The 23,878-nt window shown below is 38.4% G+C and overlaps 1 long non-coding RNA gene across 1 annotated transcript; it reads right to left on the minus strand.

Moving 5' to 3' along the window:
- Positions 1–17,418: 17,418 nt before the first annotated feature.
- Positions 17,419–18,728, minus strand: LOC110811499 (uncharacterized). Its single transcript, XR_002539160.2, has 2 exons — positions 18,292–18,728; positions 17,419–18,020 (listed from the first exon to the last, which is right to left on the minus strand). It is a non-coding gene; the product is annotated as an uncharacterized LOC110811499 (long non-coding RNA).
- Between the last annotated feature and the right edge of the window lie 5,150 nt (positions 18,729–23,878).

Raw genomic sequence — 23,878 nt, forward strand, 5'->3', positions numbered from 1 at the left:
AAGCGAATAACTAAACATTCTATGATAATCTTTACTAGCACTTGAAGGGAGTCCGGATAGTGAATTATTCATAATTCTCTTACTGATCGGGATCTGAATCTTGGTTCTTTTGATCTGAAATAGTTAATAAAATGGTAAGTTACACTAGTCTAATAAGAATATCACACTAATTACAAATATGAAAAACTGAAAATTGGTAAAAAAAGTAAAAAAAATAACTAATGAAGCCCTTGCTTTATTTAAATACATTTAAAAGTTGAAGATATTTGTTTAGTACTTACCATAACGAGTTTTCCAAACACAACCTATGAAGACCCATATTCATATCACTTTTCACTTTCACGAATAAGAGAACGAGAAACAATAGTTTTCCTTTCTTACCTGCTTACTCGTACTCCTAGTGGTCTATAGAGGTGTCTCCCCTACTCGTGAACCCAATATCTAATTTTACAATTGACCGGTTATCTCCATACCCCGTCCGGTAATGGGTGTCAAATATTCCACCCGCATCGATACTTCATCTGGTATAAAGGTGAACTATATCTCTCAAATCTTTTCGGTAAGGGATTTTTCAGTCTCGTTCGACTGAGATAATATTTACGGTAGGATTCCTTATGTACCGAGTCTGTCCGCCATTTTCCTAGGTAACTAGCAAGTCTTTCACATATAGATTTTTATCAACAAATAATCAACAAACTCATACTAATATCTCATATCACAATCACATATCAATTAAACTATATTCATAGACGGTATATAACCAAAATAACCAAATAAGTTGATAAAACTATAAATTAAGAACATGTATATACGAAAATCAAGCAAATAGGATCGTACATGAAAATAAATAGGAAATCAAAATAATTTTGAACCAACTAATTCCAATTCTACTAGTAACCTGTAATTATTTTTAGTATTTTTTAATTTTTTACAAAAACAAAAAATTGTATATCGTTAAGCCTCAATTTACCATAACGGAGAATAGGGTGAGAGATCTTTACTCAGATCGGTATTTTAAAATACCGAGCTGTCTACTAAACCTCCTAACGTGTACCATATAATATGAATTTTTTCTATGAAATTTAAAACACTCGTCACATACCTAAAAATACTCAAAAAAAATCCAAAATCAGTGTCCAAAACTCATTCCAACTAAGTTTAGGGTTCCATCACGGCGTCACCACCATGCTCCAGCGTCGGCTAAAGCTTAGGTTCTCATATGATGCGAAGTATTTATAACCATATGGCGTTGATTTAGGTCATCCATCGCAATTGATTTCTTCTGTCTAATGGCGCCTAATGAGGAAATAAATCTGAATCGTTCATCGCAATTAATCTCGACCGTTCGATAGCGCCTAAGGAAAAAACAGATCTGGATCGCTCACACTTGCAGGATTGATCCTAAGCCGTCTGATCGCGAGACACACGAATCGCCAGCGTGGCTTGTCAGGCGGCGCGCTCTAGTTCGTCGAGACTGCTGAGTAGGCAGTTCTACGTGGTCGAACTTTCTCTATTTGTATTTTGACCTCATATTTCTAATTTTTCTTTCAAAAACACTATTAGAATCCAAATTTTTACTATTTTTTTTTAAAATTATTTTCAATCTTGTCTTTAATTTATTTATTTTCTCAAAATTCTACTTAAATAAAGATAAAATGAATTAATAATTAAAGAATAAAAAATTTATCTCGGATCATTTTTTGGGTCCGGGTATTACACCATGTGACTCGGTGGTCTTGTATGTTGCGGCACTGAGCTCCAGGTACTGAGCTCCAGGTTTTCGATTCTCTCCTTGTTGGTTGACATGGTAAGCCTGTTTTGATACCATTGATGGGTCCTGATCAAAATAGGTATAAAGTAGAAACTTTGAAATTTGCTTCGGGTGCAAAGGAAACCATAAGCTTTTAAATGTTTATTTTTAGATGCCTTATTTGCAATTTGGGGCTGAATTTATAGGCAAAACAACCCTACAATTTAGCCACTTACGACTGGAAAAGATAAGAAGAAATCATAACGAAGACTAACGGCTAGTGCAAGTGCAAATCGTGTGCAGGTGTAGATCGTGCGCAGATATTCCGGCGGCTGGTGCTTACTCAGTTTCTGTATTTCCTCACATTTTTTTTCATTATTCTTCTGCAAACCACGGGTTTGGAATGGGTTGCCTCCGCAATCTATGTGATGGTTCAACATGTGCCTCAAGAATGCGCAAGTTATATCAAGAAATACGTCACTTCGTCCCAGTACAGTGTAGATTCAAGAAGGGTTGTGGAAGAGGCTATTGTTTATTTTAGCTCTTGTTGCAGCCTGTAAGGAAATGGTAAAGATGCTTGGATCTTTGACGTTGATGAACGCTTCTCTCCACCATTCCTTACTTCAAGAAACATTCTGTTGGGTATGCTTTCTTTTTTTTTTTTTTTTTTTGGGTTATCCAATTAAGAGAATTGAATTTTCATGAAATAATTTTTTTAGATAATTGGTTAGAACCCAGTAAGCGAAATCTATGTTTGTGATGATCTATGCGTCTATTAAGTTAGAACTTAGTAAGTAAAATCTACATTTATGATAATCTATGAATCTATATGCATATATATATGTGGAGAAACTAGTTAGAGAATGCACCAATAGCTAAACTCATGTTTTGGGTAAGACGTTGATGTTAAGCAAAGGAGTGATTCTTTAAAGTTATTTAAGCTTTTTAGATATGTTTTTTTTAAGAAAGTTATGTAGTTATATTGTAAAAGGTTAGAATAATTAATCACCCATTTCATTTATTTGATGATTAAGCACTGATACAGTATATTTTGTTATAGGAAAATGAAAATTAAAATGTAGATAAGGCGAATTCAACTTGTTTGGAAGAATGGATGAGGGAAAACAAGGCACCAGCTCTTCCTGACTCACTACAGCTCTATCATCTGATCAAAGACAAAGGAGTTAAGATCATCCTTGTCTCCTCAAGAAGGGAAATCCTTAGATCCCCCACAGTTGACAACCTAATAGATGTTGAATATCATGGATGGACTAATCTCATTTTAATGTATATATATCTTGCTAATCCTTCTGTAATCAAAACCCTGCTTCATATTAATAGCTACCCTTTTCATAGTTGGAGTTAATCTTGTGAACTTCTTGCAATCTAAAAAAGAGAATTGGATACGTAAGATTTAATGATTTGAGAAGCATCATTAATTGGGAATTTGTAAAGGCTTTGAAGATGAATACATGAAAGTGGAAGAATACAAGGCAGAGGTGAGAAAGAAGCTGGTGGGTCAAGGGTACCGCATAAGAGGTATAATTGTAGATCAATGGAGCAGCCAGCTTGAATGGACTCGCAAGTGCCAAAAGGACATTCAAGCTTCCAAATTCAATGTGTTATGTGCCCTAAATTACTCTCACCTATTTTTACACTCACCCATCAGAAAAAGATAGCTGCTTTCCTTTTCCTTTTGTGCTTTGATTATTACCTCTAGCTCTGCAGTGTGCTTGCTGCTATCCCAACAAAGCATCTGCCAATTTTTCTTCTTTCCATGTTTCTTTTGGGTGAATGCTAAAATTTCTTTTCTAGTATAAGCTTACCTTTGCCTTTATTGTGTTCAAAATGATAATCCCAAAATGGGTATTGGTCTGCATGCCTAATTCACTTAAGGTTCTTGATGAGATTGTGTTGATGAAAGGCTTAAGTATTAAGAAATTTATTATATTTTTGAATGAAAAATAATTCTATACTAGTTAGATTCCTTCAGCTATGAAATCGATTTTAAAAATCAAAAAGTCTTCTTAGATGAAAAAGAAAAAATCATATTCAATTGCTTTGAAATTTGAAGGGAAGAGAGCTTAAAATTAAGGAGGTAGACAGAAAAAGATAAGTACTTACACACAAAACAATATTATAATATATATATATATATATAAAGGGTTATGATATTAAGACAGTTCATGATGACAGATTTGCCCAATCTCCTGAAGTGAAAACCAATTGTATTTAAATGTGTTATGCATAGCAAGTAAATTAATTTTACCTCCAATACATTTAAATCTCACCAAGAATTGAACAGTGTGATTTTACGATTATAGTACAGCATTTAATATATTTTTTTATACATTAAATTCATATTTTTTTTAATATAAATTTTATTACTAATAATATATAGTAATTTAATAGTTAAGAATTTTGTATTTATTTAATAGGAATTTGAGTTTTATTGATGTAACACTCCAAAATTTTATTATTATTTTTATGAATATTAATTTTAATTTTATTTTAAATTTTTATAAATTTTAAATGAAATAAATGATTATTTAAGAATAATATATGGTTTTAATTTAGTTTAATTTAATTAAATAGAAATAAAAATAATAATAATGATAAAAATGGGTAAAATTATTTTTGAGGTTTAATTGAAAATAATTTTTGGAAAAAGAGGTAAAAATTCGGATTCTGAAGGTATTTTTGAAAAGAAAATCGGAAACTAGAGGTCAAAACGCAATTTAGAAAAATTGCGCCACGTCAGCAGCTCGGTCAGCAACCCCGGCCAATCAGGACACGCCGCGTGGCAGAGACACTGACGCGGGAGGCCACGTAGCACGGAGCCACGTGGGCAATCCGCGTGCGCGCAATCGGACGGCTGAGATCCGTTCCCGTGCGCACGGACGGCCCAGATCAAACGCGCGTTCGGACAGCCCAGATTGAATTACGCACGGACGGCCCAGATCGCATCGCGATGGACGGTCCAGATTCATTTCATATTTAATCGCGATCGGACGACCCATATTAAATCGTGATGGACGGCTCAGATTAAAAGGGGAAGGTTATAAATAATCTCATCCACAACCAACCTCAAACCCTAGCCGCCAGAGCCCTCGCTGGAGAAGACAGCCCAGCCACCGGAGGAACCGACCGCCGCCGTACCAGAGCACTTTCCGGCCACCAAACGAAGTAAAATTTCTCCTCTTGGCTCGGATTTCGATGTTGAACCCACCTGTGGTCAAACCGGAGCCAAACCACCGGCTAATTGGCCGAAAAATACCACCAAAGCCCAGCGCCGCCGCCGTAGGTTTTTTCGATTTTTGCCTCCGATGAGGCCCTTCCCGATTCCCGTTCAATGTAATTTTTACACCACTGTGACCACCGTCCTTTCCTCTACAGGTTGACCGGAGCAAAACGCCAAATCGCGACTCGCGCCGGAGGAGCCGCCGCACCCGAGAGCTCCGCCGCCGGTAAGTCTCGATTTTTTGTATTTTTTTGCCCACCGAGGGCCCTACATGTGTTTCCTCGTAGGAACTGGTGCTATTTTGGCTGAATTCGACCGAAAACAGCCAACCCGAGGCGGATCGTCGCCGTGCCGAAATTCCAAAATTGGTTGAGGAGGCCCTGGGTCTGATTTGGAGTTTTTTGGGGACATATGCAGGTACCGGAAGTGTGTTTCAGTTCCCGGAGAAAAATTCTGGGAATCTAGGGACAACCCGTAGGCACAGTGAAAAATCGATTTTAGACTTCGAATCAAGTAAGGATCTCTCACCCTATTTCGTATCATGGTATTAAAGCTTAATAAATGATAAAACGGTATTTTATGAATTAATAGATATGTATAATTAATTAAGGTTACTAATGGGGCCCAAATATGATATATTTTCGATCAGTTACTGTTTTAGTTATTTTACAGTTTTAAAGGCATTATGGTGTCTGATCTATTTATTTTATAGTTTTAAATGCGTGAATCACTGTTTACTTCACTACTGCTTGATTTTGTGAATCCGATGATATGCCTGCATTGTTGGATGCTCGTTACTGATTTAAATATTCATGATTATGTGAGAAACAGAAAACTAAGAAAAGAATAGAAAAGGTATGTGAATTGATAAATGGATAAGTCGATAGCCTCACTAGATATCATGGGAAATGGTGGACGGACCGGGTCCATAGGGAACCCTACCGGGAACGTTGTCTCTCATACCGAACGGGGTATGGAGACTTTAAATATTTTGATGCTCATACCAGACGGGGTATTGAGGTTTATGATTTTGGCACCCATACCAAACGGGGTATGGGGACGACCCTGGAGTTAAGTTATTAAGGTGAATGATTCACGTGTAGCGGGGACCTCTATGGATCCTCATGGATACTGGTAGGCTGGTAAAAGAGGGAATTTGTTACTTGATAATTGAGATATTAAAAGTATGACATGTGTTATGTTACAGAGTGCATATGATTTCATGATGTTATAATGTTATTGTTTTCATAAGTTGTTTCCATGAATCTCACCGAGGTAAGTAGACAGTAAATGGTTTTATTATTGATAAATGAATTTGTTATAAATTATGCTCCATTGGTCGTTTTTGTTTTCTACCAACTTTTGCTTCTGTGACAGTGAGATAGTGTGACATCTTTATTGGGCTAGTGTAGCTCATTCCTTACTTAACCATTTCAGAACATGAGGAGTTAGTTCCCGAGCCCGTTCCGCAGGAAGACGGCTAGTAGATGCCTAAAAATTTTATAGTTTTCTTTATAGTATTCATTTCTAATATTTATTTTAGTTAGCTTATTCTTTCATACGTTTAATACGTTTTGGTTATTGTGTAAGGGATGTTAATATAAATATTTTATTTCGCTTCCGCACTTAGAATTTTTATATATACATTTCCTTTTAATTTTCGGGGCCGTTACAGTTAGTAACAGAGCCGCGTTCCTCGGACTCGTCCCTTACACAATAATATTTAGACAAATACCAACCGATTAATCGTTATTCAACCCTTTCTTGTCAAATGTAGGTGCAGAGAGATGAGGAGAGGAAGACCCCCACTAAACTGAGCAGCCCAGGATGATTCGCTTCGGGAAGATATGGACAGAATATTTGAGATGCTAGAAATGATCATTGCTGCCCAGCAAGGCCGAGAGGAGAGAAGGGAGTTACCCAACCCTCCCCTACTACCACAAGCTGAGCCACCGCTACAACGAGCGGATCCCGAGCCACCTCAGCACGAGCCTGCTCCTCCACAGTACCCCTCGGCACCACCGCCGCAGTATAATCCGGTGCCCCAGCCATAGTATTGCTCGGCACCGCCACAGTACAATCCAGTGCCCCCATTATATCAGCAGGTGCCACCACAGGGCCCCCCAGTCTATCCTCAGCCCGGCCCAATTCCTCTTCCACGGGACCCAACTCTTTCCCTGATTGACCCGGGCTACATAGAGAGGTATAGAAGACTGAACCCTTCCACTTTTGCAGGGGAGTCCTCTTTCAAAGATGCACAATATTGGTTGGTGGAGACATAGAAGGCTTTCAAGACCTTAGGAGTGGTTCCCGAGCAGAGGGTTACCCTTGCTTCCTACATGTTGGTGGGGGAAGCAGGTCGTTGGTGGGAGCTCAAGCAGACCACCCTGCCTACACCACTCACTTGGGAGCAGTTCTTAGCAGCCTTTCATACAGAGTACCTCCCTGAGCACATCGGACATCTAAAAGAGATGGAGTTTGTTCAGTTGGTCCATAGAAACATGACGGTATCAGAATATGCTCATAAGTTTCTAGAGCTGAGCCGATACTATACTCCCCCGAGACATTGATAGATGAGGGCAAGAAGGCTAGGAAGTTCCAGTGGGGCCTTCGCCCATAGATCAAGCAGCACTTATTGGTACTAGAGCTCAAGACATATTCAGCCGTTCTAGTAAAGGCGTATATCGTGGAGAGGAGTTTCAACACCCTTACTCAGTCAGTAGGGAGTCACAGACCCTCAGCTCCACCTCGCAGACCAGCACCTACTGCGCCTGTCCAACAAAATAAGAGGCTCAGACCCGCGATCCAGGCTCCCCTTCAAGCTCCAGGGGCGGCACGTGGCAAGATCTGTCAGCACTGCGACAGGGATCACGAGGACCGACCATGCTATCGCCTCAACAACACCTGTCGCATATGTGGTAGTGCCAGCCACTATGCGATAGAGTGCCCGAGGAACCAGAACCAATGAAGACCTCCTATTCAGGGTAGGGTTTACAACCTCACACAGTAGGATGCTGATGCCGACCCGGATGTGGTAAAGGGTATGTACACTATCTGTAACCATATTGTTCATATTTTATTTGACACTAGTGTATCGCATTCGTTTGTTTCACATGTTTTTGCATCCAAACTTAATGTATCACCTGATAAACTTGATTCAATGTTATTTGTTTCTACTGCTGTGGGTGAAACACTATTAGGGGAAGTTGTCTACAGGGTTTGTGCCGTGGAGATAGCAAATTAAAAATTGAGTGTAGACCTAATAGGGTTAAACACGGGAGATTTTGATGTAATTTTAGGGATGGATTGGCTAGCGGCGTATCACGCCACCATAGATTGCTTTAACAAGAAGGTTGTATTTAATCCTCCTAATGAGGAGTCATTTACAAATTAATAAAATCATTTGGTACTTATTCCTTGATGGCAAGTTTCCTTAATTTTCAAGTATTTAAACCTTGCTATTTTCTCTAACTAGGCAAGCCCAAGAAGAAAATTTGTATCCAAGAGATTCCGGTAGTCCGAGACCTTCTAGATGTGTTTCCGGACGAACTACCCGAACTACCAGTGGACAGAAAAGTTAAGTTCACTATAGACCTATAACCATGCACTCAGCCCATTTCGGTTGCTCCTTACCGCATAAGTCGCATTGAGATGGAAGAGCTGAGAAAACAGATCACTGAATTGTAAGACAGTGATTTTATTAGACACAGTGTGTCTCCTTGGGGTGCCGGAGTCACTTTTGCTAGGAAGGGAGATGGAACGTTAAGACTGTATATTGATTACAGATGATTGAACAAGGTCACAATCAAGAACAAATATTCCCTTCCCAGAATTGATGACCTCTTTGATCAGCTATAGGGTGCGCAGGTCTTTTCCAAAATAGACCTGCGATCAGGTTACTATCAGGTAAAAATAAGAACAGAAGACATCTCCAAAACGGCCTTTCGAACCAGGTACGGACACTATGAGTTCCTAGTCATGCTATTTGGGCTAACCAATGCCCCGACCATCTTTATGGATCTGATAAATAAGGTCTTCAGAGAATTCTTGGATCAATTTGTTATCGTGTTTATCGATGACATCTTCGTCTACTTAAAAAGCAGAGAAGAGCATACTCACCATCTAGCTCAAGTTTTGCAAGTCCTCATAAAAAAGAAGTTATATGCAAAATTGAGTAAGTGTAGATTCTGGCTTGAGCAGACCGCCTTCCTAGAACACATTATATCGAAGGAAGGAGTATCAGTGAATTCCAAAAATGTTGAAGCGATACTTGGCTGGGAGAAGTTGACATCAGGTAAGGAAATCCGTAGCTTCCTAGGAATGGCAGGTTATTACCGCAGGTTCGTCGAAGGATTCTCTAATCTAGCAGCTCCCCTAATCTGACTCACAAAGAAGAATGCCAAGTTTGAGTGGAATGAGGACTGTGAGAGAAGTTTTTCAGAATTAAAAGAGCGGCTGACCACTGCACTCGTACTGGTTTTACCGAGTGGATTGGGGGGATACATAGTTTATAGTGATGCCTCCTATCTAGGCTTGCGTTGTGTCCTAATGCAGCATGGGAAGGTCATAGCCTATGGGTCCAGACAGTTAAAGAATCATGAGAAGAATTATCTCACCCATGACTTGGAACTTGCCGTAATCATATACGCCTTGAAAACCTGGCGCCATTATTTATACGGAGAGACCTTTCAGATCTATACCGATCATAAGAGTTTGAAACACATATTCACTCAAAAGGATCTCAATATGCGTCAGAGAAGATGGATGGAACTCATTAAAGACTATGATTATGATATCTTGTATCATTCGGGTAAGGGCAACGTGGTGGCATATGCTCTCAATAGGAAAAGTGCATGTATCTTAGCCTATTTGTTGGTTTCAGAACGCAGGCAAATTGGGGCCACACAACAGGTTCAGCTTCAGGACCTGAAGAGAGTCGCATGTTTGGGTCGTCTGACCGTCCAGCCTGAGTTAATACAGAGAATAAGGGAAGCCCAGTCAGTCGACCCCGCCCTAGTAGCCCGCAAGAATGATGCAGAACAGGGAGTGAGCTTAGAATTCTGAGTCTCTGCTGATGGGTTACTTCAGTTCCATGACAGGGTATATGTCCCAGATGACAATGTTAAAGAGAGACATCATGACAGAGTCCCATAGTTCGAAGTTTGCCATGCATCCCGGAAGCACCAAAATGTACCAAAGCATGCGACCCCGGTTTTGGTGGAATGGGATGAAGAGGGACATAGCTGACTTTGTATCTAAATGCTTGGTATGCAAGCAGGTCAAGGTAGAGCATCAATGCCCAGGCGGGTTACTTCAGCCTTTACCGATCCCGGAGTGGAAGTAGGAACATATCACCATGAACTTTGTAATGGGATTACCTAAGGCACGTTCAGGACATGATGCCATCTGGGTAATTGTTGACCGGCTTACCAAGTCTTCCCACTTCTTAGTCATCAAGATAACCGATCCCATGGACAAGTTAGCAAGAATGTATATCCGAAAAATAGTCAGATTGCATGGAGTTCCAGTGACAGTGGTATCCGACAGGGACCCCAGGTTCACTTCTCGGTTTTGGAGTAGCTTTCAGCAGGCCATGGGAACAAAGCTGTCTCTCAGTACTGCCTTCCATCCTCAGACTGATAGACAATCAGAAAGGACAATCCGTACACTTGAGGATATGCTCCGAGCTTGTGTTCTTGACTCTGGGGGCCATTGGGACGACCATCTACACTTGATAGAATTTGCCTACAACAACAGCTACCAAGCGAGCATTGGCATGGCTCCGTATGAGACATTATATGGGCACCCATGCAGATTGCCGATTTGTTGGGAAGAAGTGGATGATAGAAAATTATTTGGCCCGGAGTTGGTAGAGGAAACCACGTCTAAAATAGTTAGAATCAGAAAGAATATTCAGACGGCTCAAAGCAGACAGAAGAGTTATGCGGAAACCCGAAGGAGAGATTTAGCGTTTGAGAAAGGCGACCGGGTGTTCCTTAAGGTCACTTCTTTCAAGGAAATTAGTAGGGTCGGCAGGAGGGAAAAACTGAACCCTCGATTTATTGGACCATTTGAAGTCTTGAACAGGATTAATACTGCCGCCTACAGACTAGCACTACCTCCAGAGCTCTCCAATGTCCACAATGTGTTCCATGTATCCATGTTACGTAAGTACAACCCAGACCCCTATCATGTTTTGGCTCATGAACCGCTTCTACTCCAAGAGGACTTATCTTATGAGGAAGTACCAGTCGGTATCACGGACTGAAAGAGCAGAATACTCCGCAACCGAGAAATATCATTTGTAAAGGTCGTGTGACAGAACCACACGCCAAGGGAGGCTACTTGGGAGCTAGAATCAGACTTTAAAGCATTTGTTCGATCAAGAGTAAGAGGTAAATTTGGGGGACCAAATTTCCTTAAAGGGGGGGAGAGTTGTAACACCCCAAAATTTTATTATTATTTTTATGAATATTAATTTTAATTTTATTTTAAATTTTTGTAAATTTTAAATTAAATAAATGATTATTTAAGTAATAATATATGGTTTTAATTTAATTTAATGTAATTAAATAGAAATAAAAATAATAATAATGATAAAAATGAGTAAAATTATTTTTGAGGTTTAATTAAAAATAATTTTGGGAAAAAGATGTGAAAATTTAGATTCTGTGAGTGTTTTTGAAAAGAAAATCGGAAATCGGGGGTCAAAATATAATTTAGAAAAATTATGCCACATCAGCAGCCCTGGCCAACCAGGACACGCCGCGTGGCAGAGACGCTGACGCGGGAGGCCACGCAGAATGGAGCCACGTGGGCGATCCGCGTGCGCACGATCGAACGGCTGAGATTCGTTCCCGCGCGCACTGACGGCCCAGATCGCATCGCGATGGACGGTTTAGATTCATTTCTAATTTAATCGCGATCGGACGGCCCAGATTAAATCGTGATGGACGGCTTAGATTAAAAAGGGAAGGTTATAAATAATCTCATCCACAACCAACCCCAAATCCTAGCCGCTAGAGCCCTCGCCGGAGAAGACAACCCAACCACTGGAGGAACCGACCGCTGCCACCCGCCGCCGCACCGGAGCACTGTCCGACCGCCAAACGAGGTAAAATTTCTCTCATTGGCTCGGATTTCGATGTTGAACCCACCTGTGGTCAAACCGGAGCCAAATCACCGGCCAATTAGCCGAAAAATACCGTCGAAGCCCAGCAGTGCTGCCGCAGGTTTTTTCAATTTTTGCCTCCGATGAGGCCCTTCCCGATTCCCGTTCGATGTAATTTTTACACCACTGTGACCACCGTCCTTTCCTCTACAGGTTGACCAGAGAAAAATGTCAAATCGCGACTCGCACCGGAGGAAACGCCGCACCCGAGAGCTCCGCTGCCGGTAAGTCTTGGTTTTCTGTATTATTTTGGCCCACCGAGGGCCCTACATGTGTTTCCTAGCAGGAACTGGTGCTAGTTTGGTTTAATTCGGCCGAAAACAGCCAACCCGAGGCGGATCGCTGCCATGGGCGGCGGCGCCGTCGCCGGAGCACGGCGGAGCCGCCGTGCCGAAATTCTGAAATTGGCCGAGGAGGCCCTGGGTCTGATTTAGAGTTTTTTGGGGACATGTGCAGGTACTGGAAGTGTATTTCAGTTTCCAAAAAAAAATTCAAGAAATCTAGAGACTGCCCGTAGGCACAGTGAAAAATCGATTTTAGACTTCGAATCAAGTAAGGATCTCTCACCCTATTTCGTATCACGGCATTAAAGCTTAATAAATGATAAAACGGTATTTTATGAATTAATAGATATGTATAATTAATTAAGGTTTAATGGGGCCCAAATCTGATATATTTTCATCAGTTGCTGTTTTAGTTATTTTACAGTTTTAAATGCATTATGGTGTTTGATATATTTATTTTATGATTTTGAATGCATGAATCACTGTTTACTTCACTACTGCTTGATTTTGTGAATCCGATGATATGCATGCATTGTTGGATGCTCGTAACTGGTTTAAATATTCATGATTATGTGAGAAACAGAAAATTAAGAAAAGAATAGAAAAAGTATGTGAATTGATAAATGGATATGTCGACAGCCTCACTAAATATCCTGAGAGATGGTGGACGGACCGGGTCCATAGGGAACCCTACCGGGAACGTTGTCTCTCATACTAGATGGGGTATGAAGACTTTAAATATTTTGGCGCTCATACCGAACGGGGTATGGGGACGGCCCGCTTCACCCTCATATTGAATGGGGTATTGAGGTTTATGGTTTTGGCGCCCATACCAGACGGGGTATGAGGATGGCCCTGTAGTTAAGTTATTTAGGTGAATGGTTCACGTGTAGCAGGGAACCTTATGGATCTTCATGGATACTGGTAGGTTGGTAAAAGAGGGAAATTATTGCCTGATGATTGAGATATTAAAGTATGATATGTGTTATGTTACAGAGTGCGTATGATTTCATGATATTATAATGTTATTGTTTTCATAAGTTGTTTCCATTAATCTCACCGAGGTAAGTGGACAGTAAATAGTTTTATTATTGATAAATAAATTTGTTATAAATTATGCTCCATTAGTCGTTTTTGTTTTCTACCAACCTTTACTTCTGTGACAGTGAGATAGTATGACATCTTTACTGAGCTAATGTAGCTCATTCCTTACTTAACCATTTCAGATCATGAGGACTTTGTTCCCGAGCCTGTTCCGCAGGAAGACGGCGAGTAGATGTCTAAAGATTTTATAATTTTCCTTACAGTATTCATTTCTATTATTTACTTTAGTTAGTTTATTCTTTCATACGTTTAATACGTTTTGGTTATTGTGTAAAGGATGTTAATATAAATATTTTATTTCGCTTCCGCATTTAGAATTTTTATATATACGTTTCCTTTTAATTTTCGGGGCCATTACAATTGAGAATATATAATTGTATTAAGAACTAATGGTAATCAACTTATAAAATTTAATGTAATTAATCTATAAACTCAGCTAATTATATCTGTGGGCCAAATTATTGATGCCACCAGAAGAAGAGGGTACTAGTACAGCGCACTTTAACACGTCAATTGTGGAATTAAAAACACCTGCCTGTGTCGTAGCATCTATTTCTTTTGCTCTCTGCTCGATTTCATTAAATTTGGATTCACTTCTGCTAGTGGGTTCGGCCTCTTTGAAATTTTAGGTAAAGGCTCGACATACCCAATGCATCATTTGGAAAAGTTGTTTAGTTTGTGCTTGAATTATGACGTGTTTCTATATGTACTGGTTTTAAATTGAACTGGGTTTTGATATGGGTGAGAATGAGGTAAAAGATGGTAGTTAATTTAGTTACAAAGCTTGGTAAGAATACTCCATTGTAAAACATTTTAGGTTGATGAATTCTAGAAATCCTGAAATCTAACTCTAAAGTAGCAAGAAAGAAGGAATTAAACACAACTAAACAGTAGGCGACCTATATGTCATAAACTACATGAATCTATTGGTGTTGTTCTACCCTAGATAAGATGATGATGGAAGTTTTATCTTTCTAAAAGCGAGTCCATCATTTTAATAAGGTCTTTCTCTATTTATCTGCAAGCTCACCTGGCCATGTCGTTAAGGTAAAACTTCCTTTTGAATACAAAGTTTTTTGCTTCTGAATTGTAAAGCTTTTCAACATCTCATCTTGTTCAGGAATATCTTCAGTAGTATAGTTTTTCTTGGAAATACTGCAGTGTTGATTTTTCTTTTTTGGGTTCCTCAGAACGATCTCTATATGCAATTTAATATTAAGTTTCTTGTTGGGAAGAATCTACGATTCTGAACCTTCATTCTGTGGTATCTATTTTGATGATGATTCCATGAAATAAACTTTCAATTCAATGGCCAAAAAAGGTTGTCTCAGGGCTCAAATGGGGGAGTTGCGGAAGGCTCTGCACTTTCTTTGTTCGATGGAATTCTGGAGAATGAGGGTGTTATGGACCATCTCTGTACTCGTGTCTTACTTGCGGTTGCTTATGAGAAGACTCTTCTCTCCATCATCTCGCTCCTGTTATAGCTGCTCTCCTCCCAAAACCAACTGCATTAGCCTTGTTTGTGTCATAATTGGCGTAAAAAACTTTTTTCATGCCTTTTGAGTGAATTGCTAGTGCTTTTATCATTTGTTGCCTTCCCTTTATAGTTCTTTAATGCTCTCTCTCGACTCTCTTGTTTGCTCAATTACTTTGTTTCAGGCTAAATCTGGTTTTTATGTATTCCATCTTATTTTTTCCAACACATACAATATTATACCAGAGACGAAAAATGTTTCTTTTTTTTCAGGTAGATGTAGGTATTGATATTAGTTGGTTCAAGTCACAACATTCTTCCATTTCATCTCTTGCAACTATGATTTAATAAATTATTCAACCACAGTGGGCTAAATTCATGAATTTTCTTTTCAATTTTGACAAGATAGATCAAAAGTAAAAATGACCTTAGTATAATTACAGTGAAATGATTTTTTTCAGGCATTCTTATTGCCTTATTAAGAATCTCCAAAAAAGACAAATCATTATCATGTTATTCGAACTCTGAAAACTATTTTTTTAATAGTATAATATATATAATAGTTAGTTTTTTTTTTCATCATTTTGGAAATTATGGGTTATGAAATACTGAAGTTTATGTTGCTTTACAGCCCGAAGGTCTTCTCATTTGTTTTTAAAGATATAGCTTATGTTTTAAATTGCTGCATTTCAATCAGCTTCACTATGACATGATAGATGGTTGTAATAATTACCTGATAAACTATGACAGGCATCAAGAGTGGGGATAAGGATGTCCATCTCAAAGCTTTGAAGTTTAGAAATTCTCTTCAAAGCCCATCTCAAAGCTTTGAAGTTTAGAAATTCTCTTCAACGGTGGTTATGTGATTCAGATCTTTACTCCTCAATCCAACTTTTGATTAATAATGTCGGATACTGGCAACGTCGAGTCGGCTCACGACGGGAAGGATATGATTAGTAATAATCTCAGTGCTTTATTTTTGTCTTTTAAATGTCAATTCAAACAAGTTATGAACATTGTGAAAAATTGGCTCTTCAGATATGAGAAGGAACAACTATTATTGAGAGTTTTTTTTCTCTCCAAATGAAGTCAAGTTTGGTTGATTTAGAATTTTATACTTCAATAATAGCTACCTTTTAGCTTTAATAATATTTCATAATATGGAATCACAACCCATTTGGCTGACAGTAAATGTAGTCCTTACTGCCAGGTGAATTGTTCGTGATTTCATATCATGAAGTATTATTAAAGCTAAAAGCAACTGTTATAAAAGTAAAAAACTCTAGATCAACCAAACTTGACTTCACTTAGAAAAAAAAAAAAAAAAACTCTCAATAATAGTTGTTCCTTTTCATGAGACATGAATGGTCAATTTTCCCAAATTGTTTGCTGTTCAAAACTGTTTGAATTGACATTTAAAAGACAAAAATAAAGCAATGAAATTATTATTAATCATATCCTTCTGTCGTGAGCCAGACTTGATGTTGCCAGTATCCAGCATTGTTAATCAAAAGCTGGATTGAGGAGCAAAGATCTGAATCACACAACTAGTCTTGAAGAGAATTTCTAAACCTTAATATCTCTGCTGGGAAGATAAACGTGTCAACTTGTAAAGCTTTGAGATGGACATCGTTATTCCCACTCTTGATGTCTGTCAAGCAATTATTACAACCATCTATCATGTCGGAGTAAAGTAGATTAAAATGCAGCAATTTAAAACATAAGCTATACCTTTAATAACAAATGGGAAGACCTTCCTGCTGTAAAGTTTCATAACCTATAATCCCCAAAATGATGAAAAAACAATTAACTATCATCTGTATTATAGGATTAAAAAAGTATTTTTTTTGAACTAGAATAACCCTTTATCATGTCAGACAACCAAACAAACATGATAATGGTTTATTTCCTTTGGAGATTGTTAATAAGGCAATAAGAATACCTGAAAACAATCATTTAAATGTAATCAAATGAAGGTCATTTTTACTTCTGAGTTATTTTGTCAAAATTGAGAAGAAAATTCATGAATTTAACCCACCATGGTCGAATAATTTTATCAAATCATAGTTGCAAGAAATGAAATGGAACAATGTTGTGACTTGAACCAACCAACGTCAATACCTACATCTACCTGAAAAAAGGAGACAGTTTCCTTCTCTAGTACAATATTGTATGCGTTGGAGAAATAAGATAGAATACATACCCAGAATAACATAAAAACCTTCGCTTGAAAGTTCCAAACGTTGCAGCTGCCCCAAAACCAGATTTAGCCGAAAACAAAGTAGTTGAGCAATTGAGCAAACAAGAGAGGAAAGAGAGTTTTAGATTAAATAAGTTTTAACACCAGTAATTTTCCTGGTGTCAAATGGTCGCTGAATAAGTATTGAACACATATTTCATCCAAAAAAAAAGGTGTTAAAACATAGATCTCACCCGAAAAAACAAAAATAAATGTTAATGAACATACAAACACTCTGCCCCTTCGAAACAAAATAGCTGATCATACTCCAGTTACAAAATGGCTTTCTTCTCTTTTATACACACCAGAAAAAATATTCAGCCCCTAGGCTTTCTAAACAACAATGGACTCCTTTGATAAAATATGAAAATAAATATACAATACCTCTACTCCATTGAAGAAGAAATTTGCTGCTGTGTTTTCACGTCAAGCTTCAAGCTTTGGATCTGTAAAATAGAAAGGAAATTGCAGAAACCCAAGGGTTTCTGGTGTGTGTCGGCGCAGAAGAAGAGAAGAGAAGGAGAAATCCGGTCAAGGGTTTTCTGGTGCAGAAGAAGAGGTATTTGTACCTCTTCTTCTGGTGGAGCAGCAGCCAAAACGCACCGTTTAAGGAAACGGTGCGTTTTGTTCCCATATGGAAGCAGCAGCCCATTTCCAACGGGCCTTTTAACAAAAAAGAATAAGGTTTCAGTCCTTTCCATGGCTGAACTCACCATTCAATTCTATGGAATGTTTATCATCTAGCCTCAGGACCCTTCTGCAAAAACAAAAAACACATAGCATGATAAAACACCTTGTCTCCTGTGATTGGTCAACACGAGCCAATAAGGATTACTTGAAAGTTCAGAACACTTGGAATTTCCGAAAAGAAAAATAGAAACAAGAACCAGAAGTTCAATAAGTCATTGAACCCCTATCAGAGTAAAAGAAGAACTACAGTCATCTTTCTTCCTTTCTTTTTTCCTCTCAGGAATGATAAAATGAAACAAGGAGATTGCAATCATCCACAATAACGAGAAATGACCTACCCTGGAAGAAACTTTAGAAGAGCCACTGTTGAAACGGAACCGAGAAGAGCTCCAGCTACTGACAACGCCAAACACTTGAGTTTCTCCTCCATTTACAGGTATTCCCTAGTTTCCCCTCTTTTCTCAGCGGCCAAACAGGAGCGTTGAGTTTTACTTCGAGCCTCGGGGTTACCGTGTTCACCTCGTATTGGAAGCAATGGCGTTTCTAACTTGAATTTAAAAAAAAAAAAAAAAAAAAATCTTCGTTTTTCTCCCTTATTTTATATGGGAACCTTTTTGAATAAATTTCTTCTTAAAAAATATTTTAGAACAAAATATTAATTTAATTTATGTATAATTTGAGATATTTAAATTAATTTTTATATTTTTATTTATTATTTTAATTCTTATATTTTTTTAAAAAAATTATTTTATTTAAATATAATAAAGATGTCACATAAATTTATATTAGTTACGCGATACATTTTAAGTAAATTATCATTTATGTTAGATGTTACATATTTAATAATATCATTGATATTGAATGTAAAACATAAATAAGCTGTTAGATGTTATATATCTGATAATATCGTTGATATTGAATGTAAAATTTGAATAAATTAAGCGCACATGATATTTCTATAAATATAGTTAATAATTTAAAATTAAAAATAAATACTAAATAAATACTTTAATCAAATTTATTATATTATTTAAATTACATTTACGGCATATCAATTGAAAATTTATTTTAAAATTTAATTTGATCATATATGTAATAACGTTAAGGGATTTGACTATATCAATTTAATTATATTAAAAATTATAATTAAATAATTACTATAATTTTTAATTAAAAAAATTATATTTTACTTATACAATTAATTAAAAAATGTAATCTTTTAAATGTTAATCCAGCATAATCTTTCAATGGGTAATTAATAAAATTTTTAATTTTTACTAGGTTTAATAAAGAGAGAAGGTGGTTCCAACATTCAGTTAAAAATATTATTTGATGTTGTTATATAAAAAACAAAGAATAAAAAAATTAGTTAATAAAATTTTAATCATAATAAAATTTTTTAGTTTAACAAATCACTATAATTTTCAATATATATGTTAATTCCATCTAAAAAATAAATACATATATTAAAATATTCATAACCATAGAAAAAAAAATTAAAAATATATCTATAATGTAAAAAGATAAAATTCACTAATATTTAAATTTAAAGTTAATGGTATGATTGTAACACCCAATATTTAATTTTTAGATTTATATATATATAATTATTTATTAATTAAATTTATTTTATTTTATTTTATTTTAATGAAAAAATAATAATAATAGTAATAAAAAGAGTGAAAAAATTAGTTAAGAATTTAATTGAAAATAATTTTAAGAAAAATGAGTGAAATTTTGGATTTTTGGATATTTTTGAAAGAAAAATCGGAAACCGTAGGTTAAAACGTAATTTAGAAAAATTATGTGTCAGATGCCCGGTCAGCAGCCCCGACCAATCAGGACGCGCCAGGTGGCAGAGGCACTGACGCAGGAGGCCACGAGGGGGGAGTCACGTGTGCGATCCGCATGTGCGCAATCGAACGGCTGAGGTCCGTTCCCACGCGCACAGACAGCCCAGATTGAAATCGCGCATGGACAGCCAAGATTGAATCGTGCACAGACGGTTCAGATTGAATCGCGATGAACGACCCAGATTCACTCTCTATTTAATCGCGATCGGACGATCCAGATCAAAAGCAATGGACGGTCCAGATCAAAAGCGGATGGGTATAAATAACCTCATCCGCACCCAAACCCTAACCCTAGCCGCCAGAGCCCCTCGCCGGAGAAGACAACCCAGTCGTCGGGGAGTCGACCGCTGCCACCCGCCGCCGCACTGGAATCTTTTTCGACCCCACAAGAAAGGTAAAAATTTCTCCTCTTGCACGAAATTCAATTTGAAACCCACCTATGGCTAAATCGAAGTGAAAAAACCAGCTAATTGACCGAAAAATGCCGCCGAAGCTCGGCGACACCGTCACGGAAAATTTCACAAACTGCCTCCGATGAGACCCTTCCCGATTTTCGTTTTGCGAAATTTTTTCACCGTTGTGATCACCGTTTTCTTATCTACAGGTTGACCGGAGTAAAACACCCAACTGCAATGTGAGCTAGAGGAGCCGCCGCACCGGAGAGCTCCGCCGCTAGTGAGTTTCAGTTTTTTACGTTTTTTCGGCCAACCGAGGGCTCTAAGTGTTTTTTCTCACAGGAACCGATACAAATTTGGCTGAATTCGGCCGAAAACAGCCTACCTGAGGCAGATCGTCGTCGCCAGAGCACGGCAGAGCTGCCGTGCCGAATTTTCAAAATTGGCCGAGTAGGCCCTGGGTCTGATTTTTGGGTTATTTGGGATATTTGTAGGTACTGTAAGCGTGTTTTAGTTCCTGAAGAAAAATTCAGGGAAATGACCGCCCATAGGTGCAGTAAACCATTTAGCTTTTCGACGGTAAGGAGCCATCACCCTATTTCCTATCATATAACTGAAGTTTGAATAAATAATAATACGATAATTTGTACAAATTAAATAGATGTGCATAATTAATTACGGATTGCTAATGGAGATCAAATCAAACATTGTTCTTTATTGATTTCTGTTGATTTATTTTACAGTTTAAAAGCATGACGATATTTGATTTATATATTTTATCGTTTAAATGCATGTATTACTGCCTTACTTGACCACTGTTTGATTTTGATATTTGAGATATGATTGCATTACCGAATGCATGTTCATTGTTTATGCGATTATGTTTGATTTAGTAACGGAGACTAAGGAAAAACAGGAAAGGGGTGTGATATAATAAACAGATAAGATGACAGCTTCACTAGGTATCTTGGGAGATGGTGGACAAACCAGGTTCATAGGAACCCTACCGTGAATGTTATCTCATACCAGACGGGGTATGGAGACTTGGTCATTTAGCGTTCATACCGGACGGGGTTTGGGGACGACCCATTTCACCCTCATACCGGATGGAGTATTGAGGTTTAATGTCTCGATGCTCATACCGAACGGGGTATGGAGTCGGCTATGTAATTAAGACTGTTAAGGGAAAGGGTTCACGTATAGTGGGGAGACCCCTGTGGATCCCCATGGATACTAGTAAGCTAGTGAAACGAGAAATGGTTACGATTTCGTTTATTGTTAATAAATGTGAATTTATGATATGTTTTATGTTGCTGATCATACGTGAAGTCATGATCTGTATGATATTATTGCTTCTATAATTTATTTTCAATGGTAAGTAAAAGGGTAAACGATTTTATTTTAAATAAATGTATTAGTTTAAATCTACTACTCCATTGGTTGTTTTGATTTTCTACTAACCTCACTTCTGTGTCGGTGATATAGTGTGATGTCCTTACTGGGCTAGTGTATCTCATTCCTTATTTAACTATTTCATATCAAGAGGACCTAATTCCCGAACCCGATCCGCAAGAAGACTGCGAGTAGATGCTAGATACTTTATATTTTATTTTGCTTTTTTCATTTCTCGTATTTCTTTTACAAAATTCATTCCATGATATTTGTTTAGTACTTTTAAGTTATTGTGTAAGGGATTTAAACCTTAACTTTTTATTTCGCTTCCGCACTTAAATTATTATAGATTTTCTTTTGGATTTTTGGAGGCGTTACAGTTTGGTATAAGAGTCACGTTCCTCAGACCCGTCCCTTATACAATAATACTTAGAGAAACACCAAACTAATGAATCATCACTTAACCATTCCTTGTGAAATGCAGGTACATAGAGATAAGAAAAAGAAGACCTCCACTAAAACGAGCAGCCCAGGATGGTTCACTTATGAAAGATGTTGACAAGATATTTGAGATGCTAGAGAGACTCATTGCTGCCCAGTAGGGCTGAGAGGAGATGAGGGAGCTACCTGACCCTCCCCCGCTACCACAGGTTGAGCCACCACTGCAGCGAGAGGATCCCGAGCTACCCCAGTACGACCCTGCTCCTCTATAATACCACCCAGCACCATCGCAGTATGATCCGGTGCCTCAGCCACAGTACCCAGCACCGTCATAGTACAATCTGGTGCCTCCACCATATTAGCAAGTACCACCACAGGGCCCCCCAGTCTATCCTCAACCTGGCCCGGTCCCTTTTTCACATGACCCAGTTTCTCCCACGATTGACCCAGGCTACATAGAGAGGTATAAGGGACTAAACCCATCCACTTTTGCAAGGGGATCCTCTTTTGAAGATGTCGAGTACTGGTTGGCAGAGATAGAGAAGGCCTTCAAGACCCTAAAGTTGACTTCTGAGCAGAAGGTCACCCTTGCTACCTACATGCTAGTGGGAGAAGTAGACCGCTGGTGGGAACTCAAATAGACCACCCTGCATGTTCCAGTTACTTAGGAACAGTTCCTACTTTCATACAGAGTACCTCCTAGAGTATCTCCGACATCTGAAGGAGATGGAGTTCGTCCACTTGGTCTAGGGGAACATGACTGTGTCAGAATATGTTCGTAAGTTCCTGGAGTTAGGCCAATACTCCCCTGGGACGTTACTGGATGAGGGCAGGAAGGCTAGAAGGTTCCAGTGGGGCCTCTGCCTAGAGATCAGGCAACATTTGTTCGTGCTGGAGCTCAGGACCTATTCAGCCATTCTGGCCAAGGCACAGCTGGTGGAGAGGAGCTTCCACACCCTCCCTCAGGCAACAGGGAACCTCAGACCCTCAGCTCCACCCCGCAGACCAGCACATACTGTGTCTGTCCAACAGAACAAGAGGCCCAGGCCAGTGATCCAAGCTCCCCCTCAGGCTCCAGTGGTAGGACGTGGTAAGATCTGTCATCATTGCGGCAGGGATCATGGGGATCGACCCTACTACCGCCTTAACAACACCTGTCGCATATATGGTAGTGCCCAACATTATGCGAGAGAGTGCCCAAGGAACAAGAATCAGGGCAGACCTTCTATCCAGGACAAGGCTTACAATCTCACCCAGTAGGATACTGAATCCAATCCGAACGCAATACAGGGTATGTACACTATCTGTAACTATCTTGCTCATGTTTTGATTGACACTGGTGCATTGCATTCATTTGTTTCACCTGTTTTTGTATCCAAATTTAATATATTACCTGATAAACTTGATTCTATGTTCTTTGTGTCTACTGTTGAGAGTATGACACTATTGGGAGAAGTTGTCTACAAGGTTTATGTTGTAGAGATAGCAGATAGAAAATTGAGTGTGGACCTAATATAATTAGACATGGGGGACTTTGATATAACTTTAGGAATGAATTGGCTAGCGACGTATCACGCCACCGTAGATTATTTTAGCAAGAAGGTTATATTCAATCCTCCTAACGATGAGACATTTACAAATTAAAAAAATCATCTAGTACTTATTCCTTGATAGTAAGTTTTCTTATTCATCAAATACTTTAACCCTACTGTTTTCTCTAACTAGGCAAACCCAAGAAAGAGAATTGTATTCAAGAGATTCTAATCATCCGAAACTTCCCAGATGTATTTTCAGATGAACTACCCAGACTGCCAGCGGACAGGGAAGTCGAATTCAACATAGAC

Source organism: Carica papaya, chromosome 3, assembly GCF_054855325.1.
Source record: "Carica papaya isolate Zhongbai chromosome 3, ASM5485532v1, whole genome shotgun sequence".
In the NCBI taxonomy this organism is placed as follows: domain Eukaryota; kingdom Viridiplantae; phylum Streptophyta; class Magnoliopsida; order Brassicales; family Caricaceae; genus Carica; species Carica papaya.